The sequence below is a fragment of the Rhinoraja longicauda genome, chromosome 10 (genome assembly GCF_053455715.1).
Source record: "Rhinoraja longicauda isolate Sanriku21f chromosome 10, sRhiLon1.1, whole genome shotgun sequence".
In the NCBI taxonomy this organism is placed as follows: Eukaryota; Metazoa; Chordata; class Chondrichthyes; order Rajiformes; family Arhynchobatidae; genus Rhinoraja; species Rhinoraja longicauda.
The window spans coordinates 30,378,155-30,402,240 of NC_135962.1; the positions used below are offsets into that span (position 1 = coordinate 30,378,155).

The following is a 24,086-nucleotide window of genomic DNA, read 5'->3' on the forward strand; positions in this document are numbered from 1 at the left end:
TTTTCACAACTTATATGCAGCAATTTTTTTAACAATTTTACGTGCTTTACATAAACATACTTCCAAAAATAATTCTCCCTCTTTATAGCTCTTACCTCTTAGCTTCAGTAAGACTAATTTGTCAGTCCTATGTCTAATACTTTCTCTTTTATTTTTAATATGCACCTTGACATTGAGTAGATGCTTTTTGAATGCAGTCTTGTGCAAAATTCTGTATTTTTCCACAGCAGATAATTGCCATTTAAGAACTCATTCACTTGAGTTATCAAAATCAGCTTCCAATCTGGTAATCCTCTCTTTATTGGTTATGCTCACACATATTTTTTAAATCATTTTCACATTTAACAATACTACTATTGATCATTCATAAAAATAATGAACTGTAAATAACACAGCACATAATCCCAGGGGATGGCATTTATTACCAAAAGCTCCATTTCGATTTCTTCTCATTAATAACTACACTCTATTTATGCAACTTCAACCAACACCTAATCAATTGTGCCATTTCCCCAAGATACTTCTGCGATAAAAGAAGTTTGGTTCTGTGATGCTCATAGATATTTTGAATTTTACTTGAAGACTGTTTAAAAAGCACTCAAGAGAACATTTCTCCCTTAACTGCAGTGGATGTTTGATTTGACTTCTGGAAATTAATTAGGATGTAAGCCTTGGTTTGTGTTTGCTAATCAACTTCTACACTGTCAAATCTTTAGCAAGTATGAGAGTGGAAAATGATGAAAAGCCTACTAGAATGATATGCAATGGTGTGGATTTTATGGTTAACGGGGAATGAAGTTTGCTAACCATTCATTATGGTTACGTTTGCCCACTAACTTACTGCAGGACTCTACACCAGAAATTGTCATTATAGGAAACAAAAAAAGTGTGGTTCCCTGGGGTCTGGAATTTGTGTGAACCAATCAAATTGAAAAAAACACACAAAATCAAATTTGGGAACTGAGAATTTTTTATTTGATTCCAAGTCTCACATAAAAATAGGATAAAAAATGTGGAGTAAAAGTGATAGACGATAAAAGGAAATTATTTAATGTTTCATTTTTTTAAACGACTAAACAGTAATTATTATCGTTTACTCAGCAGTTCCAGTTGAACATGATTGTGAACGGCACTCACATTTTGGGGCATTTTTTCAACTTCCTATTTCTCTCAGCAGTTTAATTATCTATTACTGCATTAGGAGTGTCAGATATACACCACTAGGCAACTTCCAAGCTGAATTACAGAAGATCTGTTCTCCACCCATGCTCTTAAAATAAATACAGTGATAATAGTGCAACAGCATTAACATTTACCAGACAATATCATAGAACAGCAAAGCACAGGAACGGACCCTTCAGCCCACAATGTCTGTGATGAACATGATACCAATTAAACCAATACCTTCTACTTGCATATTCCATATCCCACCATTCTCTGTATATTCATGTGACAATTTAAAAGCAAGGACTCTCTTGAACTTCTACAGGTGTACAGTAGAGAGCATATTGACTGGTTGCATCACGGCCTGGTTCGGCAACCTGAATGCTCAGGGGTGAAGAAGACTGCAAAAAGTGGTGAACACTGCCCAGTCCATCACGGGTTCTGCCTTCCCCACCATTGAAAGCATTTACAGGAGTTACTGCCTCAAAAAGGCAGCCAGCATCATCAGAGACCCACGCCACCCTGGTCACACACTTATTATACCCCTGCCATCGGGAAGAAGGTATAGGAGCCTGATAGCTGTAACGTCCAGGTTCAGGAACAGCTTCTTCCCTGCAGCCATCGGGCTATTAAACACTACAACCTCCAAATAAGCTCTGAACTACATAGACTTGTGGGGAATTGGTTTTGTCTTTTTTCACCATTATTGTTTGTTTGGTTTTTTTATGTGTACGTATGTGTATATATGTATATATATATATATATATATATATATATATATGTGTGTGTGTGTGTGTATAAATGTGTGTATATATATATCTATATATATGTGTGTGTGTATATGCGTACATACACAACTTTTTTTCTTGTTTATTAAATTGTTACAGCGTACTATGTTCACATACTCTGTTGTGCTGCTGCAAGTAAGAATTTCATTGTTCTATCTGGGACATGTGACAATAAAACACTCTTGATTCTTGACCTCTTCAACAACACTATTGAAGGTGCTTCTACCAACCCTGGCAATGCGAGACATCCGAAACATTTTAGATATAAAGTATATAAAGTCATGAGGGAAATAGGGGCGGCACAGTGGTGTAGCGGTAGAGTTGCAGCCATGCAACACGAGAGACCCAGGTTCGATTCTGACTAAGGGATCTGTCCGTATGGCGTTGTACGTGCCCCCTGTGACTGCGTGGGTTTTCTCCGGATGCTCTGCTTTCTTTCCAAACTCCAAAGACGTACAGGTTTGTTGGTTAATTGAGTTTGGTAAAAATGTAAATTGTCCCTAGTGTGTAGGATAGTGTTGGGTATGGGGTGAAAACTGCTGGGCGCAAACTCAGTGGGCTGAAGGGCCTGTACAGTGCATTCAGAAAGTATTCAGACCCCTTCATTTTTTCCACATTTTGTTACATTACAGCCTTATTTTTAAATAGATTAAATTCTTTTTTTTTTACCATCAATCTACACACAATACCCCATAATACAAAAGCAAAAACAGTGTTTAGAAATTTTTGCAAAGTAATTAAATATAGATAACTGAAATATCACATTTACATAAGTATTCAGACCCTTTGCTATGACATTCAAAATTGAGCTTAGGTTCATCCTGTTTCCATTGATTATCCTTGAGATGTTTCTACAACTTGATTGGAGTCCACCAGTGGTAAATTAAATTGATTGGACATGGTTTGGAAAGGCACACACCTGTCCCACAGTCGACAGTGCATGTCAGAGCATAAACCAAGCCATGAAGACAAAGGAAATGTTCGAAGACCACCGAGACAGGATTGTGTCGAGACACAGATCTGGGGAAGGGTATAAAACAATATCTGTAGCATTGCAGGTTCCAAAGAGCACAGTGGCCTCCGTCATTCTTAAATGGAAGAACTTTGGAACCACCAGGACTCTTCAGAGAGCTGGCCGCCCGGCCAAACTGAGCAATCGGGGGAGAAGGGCCTTGTTCAGGGAGGCTACCAAGAACCCGAAGGTCACTCTGACAGAGCTCCAGAGTTCCTCTGTGAAGATGGGAGAACCTTCCAGAAGGACAACTATATCTGCAGCACCCCACCAATCAGGCCTTTATGGTAGAGTGGCCAGACGGAAGCCACTCCTCAGTAAAGGCACATGACAGCCCGCTTGGAGTTTGCCAAAAGGCACCTAAAGGACTTTCAGAAACAAGATTCTCTGGTCTGATGAAACCAAGATTGAACTCTGGCCTGAATGTCTCATCACCTGGCCAATACCATACCTACGGTGAAGCATGGTGGTGGCAGCATCATGCTGGGGGGATGTTTGTCATAACTAGGAGACTAGTCAGGATCAAAGGAACGATAAACGGAGCAAAGTACAGAGAGATCCTTGATGAAAACCTGCTCCAGAACGTTCTGGACCTCAGGCTGGGGCGGAGGTTCACCTTCCAACAGGACAACGACCCTAAGCACACAGCCAAGACAATGCAGGAGTGGCTTCGTGGCAAGTCTGTGAATGTCCTTGAGTGGCCCAGCCAGAGCCCGGACTTGAACCCGATCCAACATCTCTGGATGGACCTGAAAATAGCTGGGCATCGATGCTCCCCATCCAACCTGACAGAGCTTGAGAGGGTCTGCAGAGAAGAATGGAAGAAATGACCCAAATACAGGTGTGCCAAGCTTGTAGCGTCATACCTAAGAAGACTTGAGGCTGTAATCGCTGCCAAAGGTGCTTCAACAAAGTACTGAGTAAAGGGTCTGAATACTTATGTAAATGTGATATTTCAGTTATTTCTTTTTAATTACTTTGCAAAAATTTCTAAACATCTGTTTTCGCTTTTTTATTATGGGGTATTGTGTGTAGATTGATTTAAAAAAAAGAGAATTTAATCCATTTTAAAATAAGGCTGTAACGTAACAAAATGTGGAAAAAGTGAAGGGGTCTGAATACTTTATGAATGCACTGTATCTCTAAAGGCTAAAAAGCTAACTCTCTCTTTGTAAAGTACTTGCCATTGACCTTTGCCCCTTTCACCTTCAAAGCTGTGCCCATTAGTATTTGAAACTTCCACCCTGATTGTCTACCCTATCTATGCCTCTCATAATTGCAGATAATTCTATCAGGTCTCCCCTTCGCTTCTGACACTCCAGAGAAAACAATCCAAGTTGATCCAACCTCTTCTTACTGCTAATGCATTGTAATCCATGTAGCATTCCCATAAACCTTTTCTGCACCCTCCTCAAAAACCGGGGACCGAGGATCTAGTGGGAGGGAGGAACTGAAGGGAATCTACATTAGTCAGGAAATGGTGTTAGGTAAACTGTTGGGACTGAAGGCAAATAAATTCCCAGGGCCTGATGGTCTGCATCCCAGAGTACTCAAATCGTGGATACATTGCTGAACATTTTCCAATGTTCTCTCGACTCTGGATCAGTTCCTGTGGACTGGAGGGTAGCCAATGTAGCCCCACTTTTTGAGAAAGGAGGGAGGGAGAAAGTGGGGAAATATAGACCAGTTAGCCGTACATCGGTAGTGGGGAAGATGCTTGGGTCGAATGTTAAAGATGTTATAGCAGCGCATTTGGAAAGCAGTGAGAGGATCGATCAAAATCAGCATGGATTTTTGAAGGGGAAATCAGGCTTGACTAATCTTCTGGAATTTTTTGAGGATGTAACAAGTAGAATGGATAAGGGAGAGCCACTGGATGTGGTGTATCTGGACTTTCAAAAAGCCTTTGACATGGTCCCACACCAGAGATTAGTGTGCAAAATTAGAGCACATGGTATTGGGGGTAGGGTATTGACATGGATAGAGAACTGGTTGGCAGCCAGGAAGCAAAGAATAGGAATTAACGGATCCTCTTCAGAATGGCAGGCAGTGACTAGTTGGATGCCTCAAGGCTCGGTGCTGAGCCTAGTTACTTACAATATATATTAACGATTTAGATGAGGGAATTAAATATGACATCTCAAAGTTTGCGAATGATACAAAGCTGGGTAGCAGTGTGAGCTGCGAGGAGGATGCTATGAGGCTGCAGAGTGACTTGGAGTGGTTTGGTAAGTGAGCAGATGCATGGCAGATGCAGTACAATGTGGATAAATGTGAGGTCATCCACTTTGGTGGCAAGAACAGGAAGGCAGATTATTATCTGAATGGTGTCAGATTAGGAAAAGGTTTTCACTGTACCTCGGTACACACGACAATAAACTAAACTGAGGGAGGAGCTACATTTGCAAACTATTTCTGTCAGAAATGTTTACTGATCCCTTTTTTCAGTGATATAGGGTTAAGGACGGATAAATTAAATGAGGCAACAGAATGTGTATTTTTGGAATGTTCCTATAGGTGGAGATAAGGATATGGAATGTCTTCTCGGCTTCCGCAATTTGCTGCTATAACATTTGAAAATGTCTGTGCTGATTGAAATTCAATATTCATCAGTATATTACTTCTGTACAATGTATAAAACAAATCTTCTGTTTTGTGTGAATATCAGTACCAGATTTGCAAAAGCAAAATGAGTGTTCCTAAAATAATATAACGCATGCATTGACATTATCAGTTAATTGTTTTTTTTTTCATTCAGTGGTTGGCTTTTAATCTTCCCACATATGTGGTACTTATCATCTAATTTGAAAATACATTCACAACCTGATCTGAAGTGAATAAAGCCTCTTGTGTTTGTTTCCTTTGTCATCCACTAAATTAAAAAGTCACCATCTGCTCTTACACAGGTAGATATTATTTTCTCTGGGGTGGGGGGAATCTGATTTCATGTTAAGTTCATGTTTAATTCTAGACATGTTATCATCATCACAGAGATGTGGATGGGATCATTTTTGAAAATGAGATTACTTAAACAGAGAATACTAGTTCAGTATTTACAGCAGTTTAAGACCTTTATCGTATTGTTTAATCAGCAGTTCTGTTGGGTTGACTGAAGCCCTTGAAGCTTTCCCTCCATTTTCATCGATTGAGAAACACAGTTACAGTCTGTAACATTGACAAGATGTAAAAATGCAATTTGGTCTGAAGAAGGGTCTCAACCCAAAACGTCACCCATTCCTTCTCTCCAAAGATGTTGCTTGTCCCGCTGAGTTGCTCCAGCTTTTTGTGTCTATCTTCAGTTTAAACCAGCAACTGCAGTTCCTTCCTGCAAATTTGGTTTTATTAATAGCATCCCCCAAACCTGTGGTACCCACCATCAAGAATGACAAAGTCAATAGGATACCCTTTAAGTTGTTCACTAGATTGACATGGAAATATTAAGTTAACTTCCTGTTGTTGCTAGTTTAAAAACCTGCAAGTCACCAGCTAATAGCACTCTGGGAATAACTTAAGAATGGTTATTGTTTAAGGAACTGCTTACTACTGCCAGCTGAAGTGATTGGGGATAACTTTACGATACCTTTACCAATGATGCTAATGTCTCTTAAATAATGTATCATGCAGAGAAAATCCTGTGGTGCTGGAATAACAGATAAACAGTTAAGCCCAAAATGTAATACTGTTGTGTTGATTGCTTCCCAGACAATGAAGGGAACTTGAATGTGAGGGACGTGCAGTAACCTGACTGACTACCAGGTGGCACTTTGGATTTTAACATCATGTCCTGTGTATTTGAAAACATCACATGACCTGCAGGTTGGCCCTGAAGACAGGAAAACCTGATCGGGAACTTTAAAATAAACTGATGGGAAGAGTGCGAGGAGGGAAATTGTAAACTGAACATCATAGCAATGCAGGAATAAGTATTTGGCAGCATTGTATGGGAATAAAGTCAGTCTAAATGCCTTTGGTCTCTCAAGAATTCTTGGTGTAAGCTTGGATGAGTGAGGGTTATATTCACCACTGATAATTTGTGAGCAAATGATCACTTTGTCACTCTTAGCTTCAAAAAACAGGAACATTATTCTCCATATGTTGGCAAGCCATTGTCAATAGTGATGTGGTAATGTAAATGGGATATAAGCTGTTTAGTCTAATCTCTATTGTACATTATGAATTTGCTCATCACTATGTATCTAACATCCGCATTTTTGAACCAGCAAGAAAACAGAAAAGATATCAGAATAAGTGAGAGACAATAATCTTTTTTTTTTCCGTGTCCATTAAGTCCACTGAGAAATGCCATGGATATACAATGAAGGAAATTAAGAGCAGATTACACTGAGAGGAGGGTCTCATGGCTTGATTTCTTTACTCTGTTCTTTTAGTATAAAATAAAATAGTTTAAAGCTAAAATGTTTGGTAGATGGTTTGGTTGATGGAATTTAATACAGAGAAATGTGAGGTGTTGCATTTTGGGAAGTCCAACATGGGCAGGACCTACACAGTGAATGGCAGGGCTCTGGGAAGTGTTGTCGAGCAGAGGGATCTAGGAGTGCAGGCACATCGTTCTCGTAAGTGGTGTTGATGGGAGATAGGATGGTCAAAAAGGCTTTCGGCACTTTGGCCTTCATCAGTCAGAGTGCTGAGTATAGACATTGGGGGGTCGTGTTGCAGTTATTTAAGACGTTGGTGAGGCCACATTTATATTGTGTTCAGTTTTGGGTACTATGTTATAGGAAAGATGCTGTCAAGCTGGAAAGGGTGCAGAGAAGATTTACAAGGATGTAGCCAGGACTCAATGGCCTGAGCTGTAGGGAGATGTTCAGTAGGCTGGGACTGTATTCCTTGGAGCGCAGGAGGATGAAGGGTGATCTTATAGAAGTGTACAAAATCGTGAGAGGAATGGATTGGGTAAACGCACAGTCTCTTGCCCAGAGTAGGGGAACCAAGAACCAGAGGACATAGGTTTCAGATGAGGTGGAAATAATTTAATAAGAACCTGAGTGGTAACATTTCTGGTAACAAACAGTAGTGGATATATGGAATGAGCTGCCAGAGGAGGTAGTTGAGGCAGGTACCATTGCAATGTTTAAGAAACATTTAGACAAGTACATGGATAAAATAGGTTGAGGGGGAAATGGGCCAAATGCAAGCAAGTGGGACTAGTGTAGATGGAACATTTTGGTCGATGTTGGCAAGTTATGCTGATCGGCTTATTTCCAAGCTGTATGACTCTATGTGTTTATGTTAAATGTTTTGCAATTGCATGATTTTACAATGTTCTGGATTGTGAGAAATGCAATGATTATTTACCAATAATAAGCTCCTGCTTTGATAAATGTAATTTAATTCATATGAATAATGAAGAAATGCTTTAAACATTATTGCAGATATCTACATGGAACCAGGGCTTCAATTTTTCAGTGATAGTAGAAGTTAGCTTCCATTTTTATTTTATAGGTAGTGTAGATTTTCACTTATTTTGTATCTTGCATCTTTCACTTCCGTTCACTTTGTAAGTAAGCCCCTTGACTTGTGCTAACTACAACACATTCAATTTTGTACCTAACTTTGGGATACTCTAAAATTATTCTCTATCTTTTCTGTATGTTAAATATCTTTGCCTTTCAAAGGGATTAAAATATAACTTGTTGCAGATGTTGTTTTGTTAATTTCACTTTAAGATAGAGTTAATGTTTTTTCAGGTGCATTACCCAGACTGGAAGTCATTGCCTTGGCTCAACAAAAATGCTAATGACATTAATATATATTACTTCAACAGGTTTCCTTTCTGCCCAAATTCTCTGAGTGCAAGATTCCACTGTGACTACACTAATTTATTTTTGCTCAATTAAATTGCTTGGTGCATATATCCTCTGGTGCCTCACATGTGGATTTGACAAATAGTAATATCCTGCAGTTAAATCATTGTCAGTAAAGGAAATGCACCTTAATACTCCATAGACAGGCCTGCTTCACTGTAGCTATCTTTTCATCCAATAAAATATCTGATCAAGTAGTTAGCAATAATTTGTACATTATTGAATAAAATCTGCAAGGGACAAAATTTGAGAATGCAAATTTTGGCGGAAAGAAACGGTTTAAAAATATTTATTTGTTGATTGGGATTCCGGTTCACATGTTTTTCTTTGATGTATTAACACTTTTGAAGAGTGCATATATATTGGGGGGCAAAATAAATATAGAATTCAGGGTTAAATGTTAAAAATAGCATATTTTTGCAAACTTTAAATTAGAAAACCAATTCACAGTAGAATGCCTTGCAGATACTGGGTAATTGCTGAATGCATTGGAAATCATATTGGGAATAAAATGTTAAATCTGTAAACTCTCCATATGGAGAACTTGCTTTGATAACTATTTTGGCAACAGTATTATGCGTATTTGTTCCAGATTTGTTCTACTTCATCACCAAACCACACAGTTAATAAAACAGTGGACATGTTCAATCAGTTTAGTTCATTAAAAAAAAAGTTATATTTTAACTTTGCTGAAGAGTTGTGACTCTGCCAGTGAAAAATGACCAGGTTACTTCTGGGCATTCTAACTCAACATATGTGTTGCAAGTTAACAATACGGGGTGGAGGATCTGTGCCACAAGGGGCCCAAACAGAAACCTGTTTTACTGCTGATGTGAGGATGAGTGGATGGTATCGGGACTATGCAATTTTCAATCACTACCCACTAACATCAGCTGCAACTGGTGGAAAGTCAGCAGTGAGGAATTGCATGTGGGCTTGGGAGTTAAAATGTTATAAAATATATAAATTTTGTCGCAAAATTATGCCTTCATCTTGCCTCACTTACTAATGTTGAAAAAAAAGCCATATTTTACTGTTGTGCCTACATACTGAAGCTTACTCAGTAACTTTTTTCCAATACATTTGAAATAGAAATATATTCTCCGTCAGTAGAGTGAATATTGTTTGCAATGTGAATTCTGATGAGAGCATATGTTTAGACCATAATGTTGTATCCTTATTGTTTTGATGTGTTTATGCTTTATTCTTAATTGTTAACTGTATATTTGTGTTGTCATTTGTGAGTGGAACACCAAGGCACATTCCTTGTATATGCACATACTTGGCCAATAAACGTAGTCATTCATTCATTCAGCTTTTGTGGACTGTTAATTTTCTAGTAAATTCTGAAGCTGAAGTACATTCAAACATAATTTATTTGAAGCTTGGCTACATGTTTTAGTTTGCTTTGTTCTTATAAATATTGTACTGTGCAGTACATTCCAATAAACAAATCTATGAAATAAAGTACCGATTCTTGGTGATTACTACAAGGAAAGAAAGTTTGATGTTTAACATTTGTCTAACCTTACACCATCTTTACCAGAAAAAAAACGGATGCAATCAAATGGGTACGTTGTGATAGTTCTCTGGGTATGACTTGGTAATAGTATCCATTTGTATATATTGCCCAGTCAATCAAGGAAACAAATTTAGGATTATGTGCTTTTTTGCACACATGTTAATTAGTTTGGGCTTGCTGTAAGATTGTGTTAAGTTGAAATTGTGTGATCTAGCTATTTTATGTACGTGGTGATAAATTACAGTTGCTGATTGCGTCTAAAATGCCTTTCAGGGAACTTGAATGTTCTTTATTCAATATGTAGAATACACTGCACAGCTTAGACACAAAATGCTGGAGTAACTCAGCGGGTCAGGTAGCATCTCTGGAGAGAAGGAATGGATGACGTTCCGGGTCGAGACCCTTCTTCAGACCCAAAACGTCTCGACCCGAAACGTTACCCATTCCTTCTCTCCAGAGATGCTGCCTGACCTGCTGAGTTACTCCAGCATTTTGTGTCTACCTTCGATTTAAATCAGCATCTGCAGTTTTTTTTCCTATGCTGCACAGCATAGTTGACTGTACTTTGTTTTTATTTCAAGCTAGATATTATGACAATTAATTTAGTGACTTGTGTCTGCCCTTGCAATGTGGGCAATAATGCAGGTGCAACTAATACAACAATGCAAATATAACTCTTTTTACACTAACTTCATTTAGCAAGTATGAAGCAATTTACTAGTACACGAAGAATTGTTTTGCAGTTTCTGTGCATGGTGTTTGGTAACCTGTATCCTACAGATTGGGTATAATGTTTTCTATTTAAACCTGCCAAGGGGATCGGGGATTACTGATGCTTACTATTAGATAGGGAATTTTTCATTTATGTTTATTTATAGACTTAAAATTCCACTTTTGCAAAGTAGAAATATATCTGTTTCTATTAGTTAACAAGCTGCTAATCAGGTCATAGTACTGTGATCGACATTCTTGTAAAATCTGACATGAAAATGTGGTTTTGCATATGCCATTGAAAATCTGTTGGGCAAACATACCTGCAACAATGTTAAAGAGTCTGACTCATTCTATGAGGCATGCAGATATAATGGTCAGTGTTGTTGGCAAACTCTCATTTAAGCTGAGCAACAGGTGAGCAACCTGTTCCCATGAATTCCATCCTGGATGTTGCATTTAGTGGTGGAGGAAAACGTCCAAGTGCACAAAGAAGGGTGCACGTTGAGACATGCTGAATGCTGTTTCAGATGAGAGAAAGGCTAAACAAAAGTGAAATAAGAAGCACTTCTGGAGAACATGGTTAGGTGACGTTTCAGATTGGGACCCTTCTTCAAACTGATTGTAGGGGGGGGAGAGCTGAAGAGAGGTGAGGGCTGGACATTGCCTGGAAAGTGATAGGTGGATATAGGTCACAGATTTGTTTTGATTGGCGGATGGTTGGGCAAAGACCAGAGAAGAGAGGTCAAAAAGTGTGACATAAGGATAGAAGAGGCATTAAATGTGAAGCCAGAGGAAGGAATATAGGTGGATTGGTACCGCTAGAGGAGGGGGTGGGGGGGGGGGGGGTGGCGGTAGGGAGGGAAGTGGAGGGAAGAAGGGTTTAGTTTCGAGATGTAGCCCTTCTGACCACCTGGTCTGCGCCAACCAGCGATCCCTGCACAATGCACTACCCTACACACACTATGGGCATTTTACAATTTTGCCAAGCCAATTAGCTTACAAACATGTATGTTAATGGAGTGTGGGAGAAGACCGGCGCTTCCAGAGAAAACCCACGCAGGTCACGGTGAGAACATACAAACTCCGTATAGACAGCACCCATAGTCAGGATCGATCCTGGGTCTCTGGTGCTGTAAGGCAACAACTGTGCCGCCATGATGATATCTCTCATTCTTGATGCAGTTGCTGCCTTAGAAACTGTTGAACGTATGTGTTCAAAGATAATTGGAAGCAAGCTGTTTTGTACCTAGTGTTTGTTCATGCTGAGATGCTGCCCTGTGACGCATACATAGCAGAGTTACAACCCATAAAGACTGAAGATTGGTAGGAAGTGTGAAGTTTATCCACCACTGAATCAATGAAAATCATTGAGAGAATAGTTCTTTTTTCAATGTATACTCCACAACTATGGCAATAACTGTCGTGTGTGGTGCGGTTGACAACATCACTGATCATACTCTCCAGGAAAACTTCCAACATCCCGATGGTCTCCTTGTAGATGAGATCCAAGATCCATTTCACCCTATCACATTGAGCCAGGGAGTAGAAGGTTGTTTTGGTGATGCCCTGAATGTCATCATGAAGCACCTTACAGAGCTGCCTGGTTCCGCCTTTATCTTTCCCTATGCCAACCAGTGCCGGATTAACCTAGTAGCATATGCTACGGGCCCTGCATTTTCGAGGGCCCCACACTAAATGCTTCATCAGACTGAAGATTAAAAAAAAACTAAAATACTTTATTTCTGAGTGTTGTTTTGCACAAGCCAACCTTACCCTTCCCTCCCCACCCTCTCCCCAGCCCCACGACAGCCCCGACTGAGATTAAACGGCCCCTGTAATGCACGGCTCAGTTTGGGCAGGGCGATCTGTGGGCGCATCTCGCTCCCCAGCGCTGTATGGGCCGCTCCGTCCCACCAGTTGCTCCGCACTCCGTCCCGGCTCAGTGAAGCTTCCTGTCCGGCCAGCTCCGGCTTCTCCTGTGGCCACTCTGCCTCTTGCTCCTAAGGGGCCTCCTAATGAAGCCCCAGTCCATGCTGATGGGCTGCCCAGCCAGCTCTGACCCGTTCAAACCCTCCATGGCCGCCTGCGCCTTTTTGTAGGTCTCGTACTCCACCAGAGCGTTGACCTTGAGGTAGCCGGTGCGCCAGTCCAGGTTGAGGTACAGGTTCTTGATTTCACCGTACTTGGCAAACGTCATGGATGTCCTCCTCGGTGGATTCCTCGTGAATCCCGGTCACAAACAGGATCCACTCCTCCACCGTGCGTTGAGAGCTTGGCCCGTCGCCATCTTGCTCCACGGAGTCGTAGTCTTCTCGCAGCCTGGATCGAGCGCCTTCCTCGGAGCCAAATCCTCGCTCCTTTTTCTTCGCCTTCAGTTTGTGGATACTTTCGTTGCCCTCGTCATCCATGGCGAAGTCCTCCCCGCCTGCCTCATGGAGGTCCAGCAGAAGATGGATGACATTTCGGGTTGAGACCCTTCCGAAGGGTCATGCTGCCTGACCCGCTGAGTTACTCCAACATTTGTGTCTACCTCCAGTAGGGGTGCCAACTATTGCACTCCTAAATATGGGAAAAGGTGACGTTACCGTCCCGCGCCCCAAGTGACCTCACCCAGCCAGCAGCCACGTGCTCCCGCTCCACCATGGCGGCTGCCCAGGCCGGGAGGCGGGTTGCTATGCAACCTCTGCCAGGCGGTGCCCGGACCTACACTGTTTCAACCTCCGGAAGGTAGACACAGATTTTAACCAGCATCTGCAGTTTTTTCCTACCTACACTGTCTGGGCCTAGAGCGTCCGGGCCTATAGCGTCCTTCCGGACCTAATACGGGACAAGGACGGTCCCGTATGGGACAAGCCAATTGAGCCCAAAATACGGGATGTCCCGGCTAATACGGTTGTCCCGACTGACAGTGTGCAACCCTACCTCCGGACAGTGTTGGCCCGGGCGCTGCCTAACGGAGGTTGCGTAGCAACCCGCCGCCCAACTCGGGCAGTCGCCATTGGTGGAGCGGAAGCACGTGACTGCTGGTTGGATGAGGTCATGTGGGGCGCGGGGTGGTGACATCACCTTGTCCCACATTTGGGAATGAGGAAGTTGGCAACCCTAGCTGCAGGCCACGCACTTGCTTAATCCGGCCCTGATGTCAACAAAGGGTTTGAGTGCAATGGACACATCCATCAGAATTAAATAAAGATAAGAGGCAATAAACATCCCAAGTAAGCAGCCAGCGAATCGATCACACTGGGAATGTATGGGGGTAGAGCACATAGGAGGCAAAGACATCACCAAAATGTACAAAGGATAATGATGTCCAGTTTAGTATATTTTGCAATCTTTACCTTTCAAGGTAATGGAAGGCCTTCCCAAATGTCTGCAACTGTTTCCTGCTGGGCTCATGTGTTTATGGCAATATATCCTGGCCAGACGTCGCAGTAAAAGTATGTTCCAATTTACACTTTGCAAATTGATGTCTATTATCTTCTGCTTATGTACATTGATGGAATAAATAAATTGATTCGTGGGCACATAAATGCCAATATGCATATGATCTTCATTGCGTTATATATTTGAAACTCTTAATTCCGATCAATTTTTTTGCTTTCTGGTGTAAGACATGATGGTCTTGTGGTGACTTAACTCCTACAAGCTTAGAAGTGCAGATTTTTAACAATTCAATCACAAGATAAGACACCATCATTTGCTACCTTTCCAAACTGCTTCCACGGTCATTTCAGACAGCAGTTAAGAGTTAACTTAAGTTAGCTTAGGAGTTAACTTATTTAACTTAGAAGAGTTAACTTCTAACTAGCACATAGAACCAGATGCTAAACTTCCTCTCCAAGAAGATTTTCAGAATATTACAATATTCACCATTTCTGAAAGTAGCTCTTGATTCTGGATTTTATTTGATGCTTGAACTTAAATATCCATTTGACATGGATGGGTTAACAGTCCATTTGAAGTAACTTCACCAATATGCCACAAAAGTTGTATAAATCAATTATTTTTTTCAGTAAATTTTGAGGTTGTTTAGAGTCATCTCCCTATGAAGATTAAGAAGCATTAGTTTGATTTGTTCATGTTCACATAACTGCATTTGCTTGGGTGCTTAGAAATTACAGGCCTCCATCATTATTGGTCCTGCTGTGTTGTCTATTCCTCAAATCCAATGTTAAACAGAGCATCCTGATCTTGATTGTAACATCTATTTGCACAAATTGTTTTATCACTTGTGCAGATACTTAAAATCAACTCAATTAAAAGTACAAATTGCTTTCTTAAATTTGCTCATTCTAAGTCTAACACAAGAACAGATATTGGGATTCTGAGTAGTGAATGCACAATCAGTCTACTTCAATTTTCCTCTAGTATTTGAGGTTACTGACTTTAACATTTTAACTGAGGTTAACACATTTTAACAACATTTTTCAGACTGGTGAATGTCATTGCAGACATTAGAATTTATTTTCAGTAGTAATGGACGGTAAGCATCAATTAAACAGTGTTTTTTAAATATCCCACCTGATAGTAGGTCCATTGATTTCAATAGTAAAGGAAACAGAGTTTAAAACAGGTTCTGAGTGACCTGCTGCATATTTGGAATACCAACTTCGCATCCATGAAGATACTAATGGCTAGCTGTCCTTTGTTCTGAGGTTCCCTGAGAGGCCATTGATTGTGTGTGGGTTTACTGTTAAACCAAAATAAAACTTCTTCACAAACTCTCATTAATATTAATCGATTACTTTTTGCAATTAACCAGCAAAGCTCACCATGGATCTAATGTCAAGAAATAATCTGTTAATATGTTTACAGGCATTCCACCCATTTTTTCCTTCTGTTGCTTTTTAGCAACTTTATCTTCTTGGTTTCTTACAACATTGGGTAATAATAATAATATGTAGAAGATACTGGTGTGAATTTTACTGCTGCGAGGGATCACTGGCCATAAAAAAACGATTTCCCTTTTAAAATCCAGAAGTATTTGTCCAACAAAAGTGAATCCAGCAGTATTGAAAGAGCCAGCTTTCCTTGCATATGGGTATAGGGGCATATTTTGACTACAAGTGCAATAAAACAACACTACATGCTGGTGGTATATGACATCATGACCTAAATATGTTTTTGAAAATCATTTATTACTGTCTATAAACAGAGAAGTTAGCACAAGGGATGGTGAAAAAACAGTATTAATTCCTCCTTGGATTGAGAATCATTGGTGGCCCATTAGGATTCCAGATGTCATTTTGTAAGCTTTGCCATTTGTTTTCCAACATTTACTGGTTAGATCCTTGGAGCCTTCTCTCGTGCTTGTCAGGGATGTTGGCTTTTCTGCTTGAGGTCTTCCTGAAGAAACATAGTAGCCTAAGCTAAAGGCATAAAGCAAACTATTGTCTAGGCTCTGGCTTGTGGGAAATAACAGTGCTGTTGTCAAAGGTCAAACACCATGTTGTCCAACAGTGCTAAAGGGAACACCTATAACTGTGGATGGAGTAAATTAGGTCCTGTAGCATGACAATGTATTATCCTCCATAATGTGATTTTTTTACATGATTATTTAACATTTGTATATAAGTGACCACTTATTTTGAAACTTAGACTAATTCTTTTTTTAATCCACTATAATATTAAAGAAGACTGGGAAAATAAAGCAACTCTTCCATTAACTATTTGTAATAATTTAACTTTTTGTGACACAGTCCTTGAGAGATTTAAGATGCCTCAGTTCTTTGTGTGAATTGACAGAAATTGTGAAATTAATGGGTTGACAGTTGTTGAGCATGTGCAATAGATAGAAAAGATGAAATTATTGTTGTTTTCTTGATAAAAAAGTATGATTTTACCTTTCTCAAGTGTACTATTTCTAGAGCTTGCAGTTCTGCAATATACCACCCATTTGAAGCCATAGGTGTTAGGTAGTCCGGATGAAATGTGTAGGAAGGAACTGCAGATACGGGTTTCAACCGAAGATAGACACAAAAACTGGAGTAACTCAGCCGGTGAGACAGCATTTGTGGAGAAAACTAATAGGTGACGTTTCAGGTTGAGATCTTTCTTCAGACTGAGAGTCAGGGGAAAGGGAAACGAGAGATAGACGGTGATATAGAGACATATAAAACAGACTAGAACTGGGTGGACCCGTTGGGCCCAAAGCTCTCCTGCATTGGTCTAGCACCCTCCCCTCCCCCACTCTCCCCCCCTTCCAGTCGTACCCCCCCACTTACCCACTTCATCCCACTTCATTAGGAATAATGTCCTAGCCTGCTCAATTTCTCTCTATAGCTCAGGTCCTCGAATCTTGGCGACATCCTCATAAATCTTCTCTGCACCCTTTCTGGCTTGACAACATCTTTCCTGTTACATGGTGACCAAATCTGAACGCAATACTCTAAGTGTATCTAATACTCTAAGTGTACTCTAATACTCTCATCAATGTCTTATACAACTGTGACATGACCTTCCGACTTCTATACTCAATACTCTGACTGATGAAGGCCAAAGTGTCAAAGGCCTTTTTGACCAGCCTATCTATCTGTGTTGTCACTTTCAAGGAAGTATATACCTGCACTCCTAGATCCCTCTGCTCTACAACACACTGCAGAGCCATGCCATTCACTGTATAGGTCCTGCTCTTGTTAGACTTCCCAAAATGCCTTGTATCTTTCCATATTAAATTCCATCAACCATTCCTCAGCCTACCTGCCAAACCGATTTGGGACAACCATCTTCACTCTCTACAATACCACCCTCTTTTGTGGCATCTGCAAACTTGCTAATCATGCCTTGTACGTTCTCATCCAAGTCATTGATATAGATGACAAACGGCATTGGATTCAGCACCGAACCCTGAGGCATACCACTAGTCACAGGCCTTCAGTCCAAAAAACAACCTTCTGCTTTCTTCATCACCCTTTGCTTCCTTCCATGAAGTCAATTTTCTATCCAGTTAGCTATTTCTCCGTGGATCCCATGCGATCTAATTTTCCAGAGCAGCCTATCATGTGGAACCTTGTCAAATGCCTCGCTGAAATCCATATAGACAATGTCTACGGCTCTGCTCTCGTCAGCGTTTTTGGCCACATCTTCAAAAAACAATCAGATTTGAGACACGATTTCCCAAGTACAAAACTGTGCTGACTGTCACTAATCATCACTTGTCCATTTAAATCCATGTATATATATATATTATCCATCAGAGTTGTGGAGGAAATGGTCTCTGCAGAAGGTAGAAAAGCTGGTAGGATCATGTTGGAGGTGACAGAAATGTCAGAGGATGATGTGATGTGGAGGCAGGTGGGGTGAAATGTGAGGACCTGGGGAACTCTGTCCTTGTTGTGTCTGGGGGGAGAGGGAGCACACCTGTTTCTATCCAACAATTTGCCTATCAGGGTACCTCTTCACCTGAGGTCATCTAATCCCAGCCTTGATTTGTACTGTCTCTTTTCGTTTCCAGTTTTTTTTTCCATGCTCTCCCTACTACAATCAGTCTTAAGAACGGTCTTGACCCAAAACATCACCAATCCATTTCCTCCAGAGATGCTGCCTGACTAGCTGAGTTATTCCAGCGTTTTGTATCTATCTTTGGTATAAATCAGCATCTGCAGTTCCTTTCTATCAACCATAAACTTGGTATTTGTCGCTTGTTTGCTCATTCTCTGTCTCTCGTTCTCTGTCTCCCATTCTCTGTCTCAGACACAGAGCGAGAGGGACAGGACAGACAGTCAGAATAGACAGACAGAACAAACAAACAGGCCCTAACCAGTCTGAAGAAGGCTCTCGACCCGAAAAGTCACCCCATTCCTTCTCTCCAGAGCTGCCTGTCCCGCTGAGTTACTCCAGCTTTTCATGTCTATCTTCAGCAGAACTGACAGGCAGGCAGAACAGATAGGCAGGCAGAATAGACAGACAGGCAGACAGACAGAACTAACAGAGAGAGGCAGAGAGACAGAGGGGCAGAGAGAGATGGAGGGGCACAAGGAGAGAGAGAGAGGAGGGGGGCAGAGAAAAAGAAACAGAGTGAGAGACTGACACTGGCAGGGAGACAGAGAAAGTGACATTGACAGAGAGGGAGATAGAGAGAGAGAAAGAGACAGGGAGGGAGAGACAGATAGACTGAGAGGGCAACAGGGCTTTCTCTCGTGCTCTCATAATCTTGCTCTTATCTAGTTGCATCTTTGAAGGACTATAAACTAGGCAAAACCTTAGCATATACTCAATGCTATTAAGAATATTTTTTTCTTCTTTGATGTGGACTTCAGTGGATTTATGGAATTGCAACTGGAAGAAACTTTTGTGGAAAGTTTTTCAATCAAGCTTTTCTATAGGTAACCTTAATGGTTATTTTAAATTGTGTAGTTCTCCAATGATGACATTCGTGGAAGTTGCCATTCATTTTTTCGTAAAATTTTATAATTTAATTTTTGGTCTTGTGCATCTTTTAGACATTTTTAAACTAGCATTTATTTTATTATTTTCACTCTTATATTCTTCTAAAGATTTATCTCTGTTATTAATGGCGCTATCACATTCCTTTGTAATATTAAGCTAACAGCGTTATATATTTAGCATGTTGAAACCAGGCTTTGTTAACATATGTTATGAGGATGGAACAGTAGCCATGGGTATTTGTCAGTGCAATACGTTTTCCCACACTAAAACTACTATATTTCTGGTTGCTGTTGTTGGCAGTGATGTTTTTGCATGCCTCAAACATCCTGCAGCAACCCCAAAGAAAACTTGCCAGATGTACACAGAGCAGGTTCCAGCCAGAATCCTTTCTCTATCACTTTTCCCGGACAGTGAACCTGACGAGTGTTGCAGATTTGCGAAAGACATGCCTGGCTGCGTAAAAATGACACTTTGAAATCCTACCACAAAAACTACAAGTCCAAACCAAAGAAAGAAAAAGCCCTTTTCTCTATCTCTGTCTGCACTTATTTCTCTCCCTCTCCCTCCCTCTCTCCCTCTCTCCCTCTCTCCCTCTCTCCCTCTCTCCCTCTCTCCCTCTCCCTCTCCCTCTCTCTCTCTCTCTCTCTCTCTCTCTCTCTCTCTCTCTCTCTCTCTCTCTCTCTCTCTCTCTCTCTCTCTCTCTCTCTCTCTCTCTCTCTCTCTCTCTCTCTCTCTCTCTCTCTCTCTCTCTCTCTCTCTCTCTCTCTCCCCCTCCCACTCTCTCTCCCTCCCCCCACTCTCTCTTTCTCCCCCTCCCACTCTCTCCCTCTCTCTCCACCTCTCTCTTTCTTCACTGGATTCTAAGGTATAATTTGCTTGATGGAATCATACGTGCCATTGTTTAGTCCTTAATATTTCAAAAAGATTGCATTAACTTGCTTTATATTACTTGTTACAGGACATTAATAGTTGATGTAATTTGTAAGGCACAAAATTATTTCAATGCCTTTTGATTTACTTGTGCGTAGTTAATCATAAGATTACTTGAAGCTACTGAATTGGAGGCATACTTACTGAATTCTGTTAGTCAGTGCACAATACACCAGGGCATGTATTTTGAATAACTACAAGGAAGTTCCTAATTGATAAATATACACCAGTAATTGAGTAATCTGGAAACGAGAAAGTCCATGAAAAAGAGTACTTTGGCGCATTTAAATATGACCACCAAACCCGTGCTTGTGTGTGAGTGGTGGTGAGAGAGAGAGTTGGGGGGGGGGGGGGGAGGGGTGGTGGGTGGGGGAGTGAGAGAGAGTTGGGGAGGGGAGTGAGAGAGAGTTGGGGGGAAGGGGAGTGAGAGAGAGTTTGGGTGAGGAGTGAGAGAGAAATTTGGGGGAAGTGAGAGAAAGTTGGGGGGTGTAAAAGAGAATTGGGTGGGAGTCTAAGAGATGCATGAGGGGCTGATAGGTGTAGGTGTTGCTTTGAGAGCCTGGGAAAGCTGCATATTTTGGAATTGAGGAATTAATTTTATTAACTTGTTTAAGTTTGTAATTTTTGGAAAAGAAAAAGCCTTTCATTTAGCTGTATTTGCAATTTGTGAATTATTATTTATCTCAGCATATGTGTTTTGAAATGTATGTGGAACCATTTATGTTGTGTATTGGATTTTAATGAGGCATAGTAATACACATATACATTTGTTGTGTGCTGCCTGATATTGTTTGTTTAACCCAGTCCACTGACAAAGTATCTTGCTTTACTAATGGCAGTTCCCTGTTCAATCAGTTTACCTAGTTAGCTCACCATCATGGAAGAATACTAGCCCAAAGGAGTTCACATTAGACTCTGTTATGGAGAAGCATTTCAAGTTAACCGGAGAAGCATTTCAAGTTAATCGGAGAGGCAAGCAGCTTATTTTACAAATTACTAAAGAAAAATGGGTAGTCTTGGAAAACTCAGAAAATGTTCTTTATTCAAGGGGAAAAGAATCATACACATAAATTGGAATAGATTATGCAACTGTTTTCTTTTAAAGGACATTATATCGGTGGTTTAAATAGATGATTTTAAAAACACGCATTCATAAAAGTACTATGTAAATTAACTTAATTTCTATGAAGCAATATGATTTTGCTTCATTCAAAAATACTTTTCCTAACTTTGGTAATTCTTAATTTGTTGCTTTGATTTGCTATTTGCAAATGTGAGCAATGAAGACAGTGAGGCTTTCAACATCTTTTATTACATTTATAGTAAACTTCAGCACGAAGCACTTAAATCTTGGATCATGCTTCTTCCAGGTTCTTGGGTATGATTGAGATAAAGTTGAATATTTTGTATCTTGACCCGTTGTTGTACAGAAATGTTTTATTTTCTCTGGAAGCATTTTTCTATGTTTTAGGCAACAGTTTGGATTAAAGCATTTGCTGAAGGTAAGCAAGATTGAAATGATTAAGTGTATGAATACCCAAATAAATGCGTTAGAAAAAGGGAAAGGTGACCTAACCAGAGAGCATAGCTGAAGAAAGAACATTAAAGCAAATTGGTATCCAATTTGACAGAGAAAAGCAAATCAGAGCCAGAAAAAAACTTGAGGAGGAAAGAGAGCTGGCAAACAATTGTTTGAACAGGTGTTCTTGATTTCAACTTCTTATGGAGAAGAAAAATGTTTTAGAGGTAGAACTTTTATTCCAAAAGCTTCTTTATATGGAAGAAAATTATCAACTTACTTGATACAATTGGAAAAAAATGGGTTTCATTCTTCAGGTGGTCTTTCTCATGGAATACGTTGTTTCTTTATTTTGGCATTTCTGAAGAATCCCCTCCAGTGAGTTGAACATAAATACGAGGAAGGAAGAAAGACAAAGGAGCATGGGATTCATGGAGAGTGGTGGAATGGACAAAGCGCCTATATCCGATAGTGTGAGACCAAACGATATTGAGACTCAGAGTTTGTTTCTTGGTGTGTATTATGTCATGCTAATGGCAGGGCGGTAGAACATGCCTAGCAGGCAGCCGAAACGGTTGGAAGGAAGAAAACTGCACCAAAGTCAAAGAAGGATGACTGGGAGAAATGGGCACTCTGCATCAGTGCAGCCTTTTCTAGGGGGCACAATCTACAGTTGAACTCCTAGCATCACATAATGCAGCCAAATAAGCATGTTCTCTGCCTCTCTGCCACATTAATCAATCAAAGATATATTCCCTCTGTCTACATGCCCTCACCTACAACCTTCCCCCACCCCTGCCCCAACTTCTCGGCAACTTAAAACTAACTTATTTTCTCCCTTTCCCAGTTCTAGGAAAGGTTCTCAGACTTGAAACATTATTTCTGTTTCCCTTTCCACAGATATTGCCTGACCTGACGGACCTTTCTAGTACTTTCTGTTTTTCAGCATTCATGTTTTGGTTTTAAATTTTATTTATCATGTAATTCTATGTAGTAACACAATGCGTGGAAAGGGCACAATTGAGAACAAAATATTGAGATCAAAATATCTTGTTGAGTGCCGATTCTCTGGAATTCCCTGCTGCCTGTTGTTATGTGTGCTCTGCAAAAATGCAATGGAGTCATATGTACTGTGTTTTGGACTGTTGCCTGGCATTTCAGATCAACTCAGCTTTATTGTAGTTAGCAGCAGACAGCTTACCTAATATGTCTTGGCAAATTTTCTTACCATAAAATAAATATTTTTAGGTCTGCCATGGCACAAAGAAACAATGTTTCTCTTTTTCATTTCATTTATTATTATCTCTTTTCACATAGATGGTATTATCACTTTTCATATTCATTTATGGTATTCATAATAACATACATGAATACAATCAAACCATATACAAGTACAATGGGTGGAGTGAAGAGAAAATCACCAGAGAGCAGAATATAATATTTTTAGCACAGTAGCATAAAGGTTCCCTAGAAAAATTCCAATGTCCACTATGAGGTAGGTTGGAAGATCGGGACTGTACTCTAACTGATGGAAGATCTGCTCAGAAGTGTAGTAACAGAGGGGAAGAAGTGGTTTCTTAGTCTAGTAGTATGTGCTTTCAAGCTTCTGTATTTTCTGCCCAACATGAGCTGGGCGAAGATGGAATGACCGGGGTGGAATAGGTCCTTGATTATGTTGGCTGCTTTCCCAAGGCAGAGCGAGGTGTAGATGGAATCAATGGTGGGGAGTCTGTGTGATGGATTGGGCTACATCCACAACTCTCTGCAATTTCTTATAGCCTTTGGCAGAGCTGTTCCCAAATCAAGTTTTGATGCAACTCAAGAGTATGCTTTCCATAATGCATCTATAGAGGTTGGTAAGAGTCATTGCAAACATGCTGAATTTATTCATTTCCAGAGAAAGTAGAAGCGATGGTACACTTTTAATGGCCGTAATTTCAATGTAGTTGTCTTTATCCCTTTAAAGTTTTCATTGTACAATTTCACCAGAGAATATATGGGTAATCATTGTGCCATATCACCAGACTGGGAGACTGACAAAGGTTGGGCCAATCAAGGTTATGCTAGGTAAGAAAGAACAATCAGACTATTCCAACTTGCAGTCATTTTGCCGGGGTCCTTGTGAGTTACAGCGCATCTAATATTTCTGTCTCTGATACCTTCTCAGCAGGTGAGCTCCAGAGCCCTAACATGAACCATGTGAATAGTAAGTCTTCAACTGCTC

The 24,086-nt window shown here is 40.4% G+C and overlaps 1 protein-coding gene and 1 pseudogene across 1 annotated transcript in view; one reads left to right on the forward strand and one right to left on the reverse strand.

The window, feature by feature from the left end:
- The window catches only part of slc25a21 (solute carrier family 25 member 21), a 330,659-nt gene that overhangs the window by 69,040 nt on the left and 237,533 nt on the right, over positions 1 to 24,086 (forward strand). The window lies entirely within an intron of this gene.
- LOC144597711 (RNA-binding protein 8A pseudogene) overlaps positions 12,965 to 24,086 on the reverse strand; it is a 29,720-nt pseudogene continuing 18,598 nt past the window's right edge.